The following is a 6,632-nucleotide window of genomic DNA, read 5'->3' as shown; positions in this document are numbered from 1 at the left end:
GGATAGATGAAGGCAATGATGTCTGTTGATGTGGTGACTATTCACCAAGATAAAGTATATGGGGCTGTCACTGCATGGGTGGGTAGTCCTGAATCTGATTGACTACCTTCAGACCGATTGCCTATCCTGGCTGAAAGGCTCCGCCAAGTGGCGCGCACGCCAAGGCACGTGACAGAGGCAGGGAGAGGGAGTCGACGCGGAATGCCGGTGCGTGCACGGAGATTGTGTTCAGCCACAGTTGGATGGAGTTCAATTCGGGTTAAATGGAGCTCGTTTAATTAAATTATCGGTGTGCGCTCCCGGTTGGGTCAAGTTAATTCGCCACTCTTTCTGCGACGAATGCCTGTTCAATGTACTCAGTGTGTTTTTACACACTGTTCCACGGTACCACCTACACGATACCTATAAATGCCTCGGAAAGCAGCAGAATATCAGTAATGTTATGAGCTATAGAAAACGTTCTCAATTGCAATTGACAGCACAGCCGGGGACGCACGATGTCTTCGCGGCCCCAGAGCACGTTTCAGTGTGTGTTGGTACCATACGCTAAAAATTAAATAGATTGCGTGATTACATGGCTTATCATCATATGTGTCTTCATGAACTGTTTAGTGCTTATTCCAGGTTTTTTTCAATGTTATTATTCGCTTGGCGTTGCATGGTACACTCGGGGGCAGATTGATGTTCCACCACTCCCTACCTATCGGGCTCCCATGGCTCAGCACTGGCTACTGCCAGTGACAACACTGGCAGCACTGGCACTGGCAGGCAGTGCTGACCAGTGCTGAGGGCAGGCAACACTGGCAGCAGCCAGGGCTGAGCCATGGGAGTCCGATGGGTAGGGAGTGGTGGAACATCAATCTTCCCCCAAGTGTACCTACAGGAGCCGCCTTGCGACCTGCGAGAGTACCCCTTCTCACAGAATGAGAAGGCGGCGTGCGTCGCCGCCGGCCGCCTCCACTCTCTGATTCTCCGCCTCTGACCAAGGCCGTATAAGAGCGTCTGACCACCTGACATCTACCGGAGCTCCACTCGAGCGGCTCGGCACGGCACTGAGCCAGCTGAACTCCCCTTCCATCGGCTCCGGCCTCTGCTAAGAGGGAGTGCTCGCCACCAAAGCAGGGATTACGGGCAGCGGTAGGGTATGAGGGGCACCGGTATTCGCTCGGAACGGAGCGAGCGCCTTCCGCTAAACTGGGGATTACAGGCAGCGACTGCGCGTTTGGTCTTCTGGGGCAGCGGCCGCGCTCCCAGGGCAGCGCAATCATGATGGATGGTGTCCAACGAGGGGTTTAATGGTAACTAGCCATAGGAGGGAGGACCCATTGGTAAGCTGTGCTGCTTTTGTCTTTATCTGAATGCTTCTGTCAAGAGCCGGTGGGCCAGCCCCCATTGAGGTCTGATTAGACTTTGTCTCAGTGTTGGGATGCTTGCGGGTTTCGAGGAAAGATTTTACAATCGGTATCAATCTACGATCTATCTTTCTTGATTGGAAATGTGTGAATGGCAGTAATGCGTCTCAAAGGGGTTTTGCCTTAACCCGCGCACCGACGGGGGGCGGATATCCGCCCCCCCCCCTGAGGTTTTTCGCGAATAGCGGGAAAACCGCGGCGCTACGCGCCGCGAAATTTGGTACGACTATTCCCTCATCAATTTTACCCATGGTGTGCAAGTTTGAACCTCCTACCTTTCAAGGTCAGGTCACCAGGTCACTTTGAATGACCCAACCTCAAGTCACTTTTATGCAACTTGTCACCGTGCGAGAGCTACAGTAGATGTCGGAGGCCTTTGAAAGTCGCAGGATGTTATAAGGTCATTAGTAGCTACAATTTGTATATCTCGGAATTTTGATTTTTTTTTTGATTTTGGAATTTTGATATCGGTGGCCTAAGGTCAGGTCAATTTCGCGACCTCCCCATTATAAGTCAATGGGGGAAAATCAACTCCCTGTTTTTACCACTAAAACGGGTCGGAATGGCCCCATATACCATACATGACTTCATATACGATCAACCTTCACTACCTTGAGGTCTGTTTTGCTGTTGGGCAGCTGTGAGGTCATGTGACGTCATCAAAGGTCACCAAAGGTTTTTGGCCAATAACTCCGTACAGGAACAAGATACAGACGCGTGGATGGTCTCATTGTGCTCAGCTCGTCAAGACGCATCGAATGATATGCATGATGACCTCGAGGTCACGTGACCTGAGGTCAACCTTTGACCTTGACCTTTCGAGGTCAACATATATATCATTCGATGCGGGTTGACGAGAGGATCACGATGATGCCCTTAGTTTGTTCCTATCTTGACTAATTCGAAAGTTATTCGAAAAAAAACCCTCTCCATATCTAGCGCCGCCATTTTGACTTTTTCGACCCCTGTGACGTCATCTTTGACCTGACCTGAAAATGACCTTAGTAAAAATTGTAGATCTTGACCGTGCGTATCCGATGCCGTTTACCGCTTGTCGCTAGCTTGCTTCGTTCTCGAGATCTCGGGGGGGGGGCGGTCATCCGCCCCCCCCCCGTCGGTGCGAAGTTGGCGCAGACCCCCGTCGGTGCGCGGGTTAAGAAAGTACCTTCTTTCAATCATGATTTTAGGGGTAGCCAGAGGACGAATAATTCTGAACAATTCTATTGAGGTCTGAATGTTATCGAATCCAACGGGGTAATTGTGGTCGTGGCCTGCTAAAGCTATCTGTGCAGCTTCGTCGATGTTTAAGCAACTTTCAGCCGTAAAAACCCCTCTCTCACAAGAAAAAACTCGGCACTGCCCTTCCAGAGCCGCTGATCACTAGACAAATACAATACGAACGTCACATCACATAAAACTCTGCCGGAGTTATAGCATGACCATTTCACACGGCATTTGACCTTAAAAACATGTTATAATTCGACTTAAAACAGGTGTTCGCTGTGCAGGAGCGAGCATTCATTTGATAGGTTTCAGCGACCTAATAATGCACTAATCTAAGTGGTGGCGATGCATTCCTAAACCTATGCATTGCATTTCTGAAAATCATTGACAAGACATAATGAAGCCCTGGGCCAGCGGATGTATGTTTCGTCGCTCATGATTATAAAAACAATGACAAGGTCACTCATTGAGCAACAATTAACCCTCGCCCTGGCAGGGCATTTTTCATAACACGGCCTGGCAGGGGGGGGGGGGGGGGTCGATGCGACCCCCCCCCCTCGCGATTGGCTCCTATGGCACCTAGAAACACCAAATTTGGTAGGTAGGTGGGCCCCCTGGAGTTCTCGCCCCTGTGCAATTTTGGTTGCTCTAGGTCAATATTTAGGGGGGTTTTGGGAGGTATAAATGTAAAAATTTCGCTAAAAACAGGTCAAAAGTTTTTCGCTTATAACTTTTGATCTAATTAAGATAGAGCAAAAAGAAAAGCACCAGTGAACTCAGCACGTCAAGGCGCGTCGAATGATATACTTTTTAGCTTGCTTAAGTGTACTTAAATTTTTTCTCAAATTTTAAGTAAACTTAACCCTCGCATGTGTAGGGGGGGGGGGTCGGATGGACCCCCCCCATGGTTTTTCGCGAATAACTCGCGTAAAAAGCGGCCGATCGCGACGAAACTTTCAGTACCCTCGCATTGATCAATTTTACACCTACCCTGAAAATTTCATGACCGTGACCCCAATGACCTTTGACCTGTGACCTCTTTTCCGAGACCATGTTTGGCCGGAACCGCGATTCCGCGTATATCGGCTCGCATTAGCCGCGCGTTTGCAAGCTTTTCGTGGTTTCAAACGTTCAAACATGTGATTTGATGTTGCTCCCATGCATTAGGGTGGGTGTCAAGGTCACCTGAAGGTCAGGTCAGGTCATTGACCTTTGGTGACCTCGGTTCACTTTTTCGAGTTTTACATGTTTCTAGGCTAGTTTTTGGAGCTGAATTCGAATTTAGCAACCATTTGAACATTTACGAAGTAGTTTTGGTGACTTCGTAACATGTTACGAAGCTGTCAGAGGCGGTTGACACGTAATACTAATACCCGTCACGACGCCTACTGGTTGACCTGACCTGACCTGACCCGACCTGGTCTAAATGCTTAAAGACATCATCGGTGATCAAAACTAACACGATATTCGTGACAGCACCCCGAAAAACCCCTTAGCAGCCACACTTTACGACTTTCTAACAGGTCCCAATTTTCCCGACCTTGGGTCATTGACCTGACCTGGAAGGTCAAACAATGACCTAGGACCTTAAAATTGGGTATCATCGGCTTCCTCTCGTCACGGGCAACACGCTCGTTTTTTCCGCGAAGCTCTAGCTCGATCAGGGGCCAAACGGCAAGGGGGGGTCCAACCGACCCCCCCCCCCTACACATTAGAAGCTGGAAAACGCCGCACACATGCGAGGGTTAAATTAATAAATTAAGTTCAAGTTAGCCAAATTGCATCATATCGCATATCATTCGATTCGGCTGATCACCAGGAACACAATGATACCATTTTTTAAGCTCTAGCGTCATTATGTGCCAAGTTATTGGCAAAAACGTCATTTGACCTCAGTTGACCTCATTTGACCTGACCCATGGATAAGTACACCAAACAAAGAAGCACCAAGTGACCTGCTGTTAAGTACTGTGGTTTCAAAGCACAAAAGTGATAGAATGAAGCGGATATCTCCAGTATTTTCCGAATTTAGTATTTTCCAATAGGCTTAACATTACGACGTAATGACCTCTAACTGACCTCAGGTCAGTGACCTCGAAAAACCCGAACTATATGCTATACAACTCGGTGAACTTAGCACATCCTGAAAGTTTGAAGGAAATCAGTCGAAAACTGTGAGTTGGACAGGTGCAAAAAGAAAATTGAAATTTGACCATGACTTTGTACCGGTTTTTCTGACCTGGTGACCTGACCCTAGGTCACTCGGACCTGAAATTTTCAGGTCATGTGTAAAAAGGTTGCCCCATAGGCTGTGCCAAATTTGGCGGCGCTGCGCGCCGCCGTTTTTACGCTATCTTCGAAAAACCTTAGGGGGGGTGGCATCGACCCCCCCCCCCTGCCAGGGCGAGGGTTAAGACGTCAGCGTACGTACGTGCAAACACGGACTCATGCACGCATAAGTACACACTATATTAAATATATGCTCATTTACCGACAATTAGACAAGGCTGGTCGTTACAGTAGGTATTCCCGAACTCAAAGCGCAGTATCAAGTATTGAGTCATGTCTATCCACAGCATCATTAAAGCAACCCCAGGGTATCCTGGATGAGGGATGAAAAAGCTATGTCGTTGGTCGGGGTCTCACAACGTTCTCTCTCTCTCTCTCTCTCTCTCTCTCTCTCTCTCTCTCTCTCTCTCTCTCTCTCTCTCTCTCTCTCTCTCTCTCTCTCTCTCTCTCTCTCTCTCTCTCTCTCTCTCTCTCTCTCTCTCTCTCTCTCTCTCTCTCTCTCTCTCTCTCTCTCTCTCTCTCTCTCTCCTCTCTCTCTCTCTCTCTCTCTCTCTCTCTCTCTCTCTCTCTCTCTCTCTCTCTCTCTCTCTCTCTCTCTCTCTCTCTCTCTCTCTCTCTCTCTCTCTCTCCTCTCTCTCTCTCCTCTCTCTCTCTCTCTCCTCTCTCTCTCTCTCTCTCTCTCTCTCTCTCTCTCTCTCTCTCTCTCCTCTCTCTCTCTCTCTCTCTCTCTCTCTCTCTCTCTCTCTCTCTCTCTCTCTCTCTCTCTCTCTCTCTCTCTCTCTCTCTCTCTCTCTCTCTCTCTCTCTCCTCTCTCTCTCTCTCTCTCTCTCTCTCTCTCCTCTCTCTCTCTCTCTCTCTCTCTCTCTCTCTCTCTCTCTCTCTCTCTCTCTCTCTCTCTCTCTCTCTCTCTCTCTCTCTCTCTCTCTCTCTCTCTCTCTCTCTCTCTCTCTCTCTCTCTCTCTCTCTCTCTCTCTCTCTCTCTCTCTCTCTCTCTCTCTCTCTCTCTCTCTCTCTCTCTCTCTCTCTCTCTCTCTCTCTCTCTCTCTCTCTCTCTCTCTCTCTCTCTCTCTCTCTCTCTCTCTCTCTCTCTCTCTCTCTCTCTCTCTCTCTCTCTCTCTCTCTCTCTCTCCTTTGCTCCCATTATCTGCATCCTGTTGGGCTTCCGCTACTCTCATCACCATTTTAGCCTTTTTCTTTGAAGCCGCACTTATATCCGAACCTGCTTCGTTTCGCTGCGCAATTTGCTGTTCAAACGTTTCAACGACATGTTTTACGTTGCCTGTGTCGTTCATAGTATCTTGTTCATCCTCTTCTGCTGCTCTCTCCCACATGGCGTCAGTATCTCCTGCATCAGTCGTCACCGACGTTCTCCCTTTTATTTCTCCAAATCCTCCTGTCACCATCTCTTCGGTTGAGTTCGGCGCTTTTGTTTCTGGCTTGTCTGCCTCTTTGGCTGTATTTATCTCTGCTCCGTGTGGCCCTGCCGCCCCCAATGCTGCTTCCGATGCCGTCTGCTCTGCGCCCTTTGGCTCACTTTTCAGAACAGATTCTACAGTTCTTAATTCATGTGCCTCCTTCTCTGCCCCTGCTGGTTCCCCCGGTGCTTCAAATCCTTCCTCTTTTGGTCGCTCCTGCTCCGTTGCTCCTGCTTCTTTCTTTGGGCTTGCTTCATCAGTGTTATCTGCCTGTTGATATTCCTCTCCGTCG

Source organism: Amphibalanus amphitrite, unplaced genomic scaffold (genome assembly GCF_019059575.1).
Source record: "Amphibalanus amphitrite isolate SeventyFive unplaced genomic scaffold, NRLGWU_Aamphi_draft 000723F_arrow, whole genome shotgun sequence".
Taxonomy (NCBI): domain Eukaryota; kingdom Metazoa; phylum Arthropoda; class Thecostraca; order Balanomorpha; family Balanidae; genus Amphibalanus; species Amphibalanus amphitrite.
The sequence above is the reverse complement of the archived record's forward strand: the minus strand, read 5'-3'. Positions refer to the sequence as shown.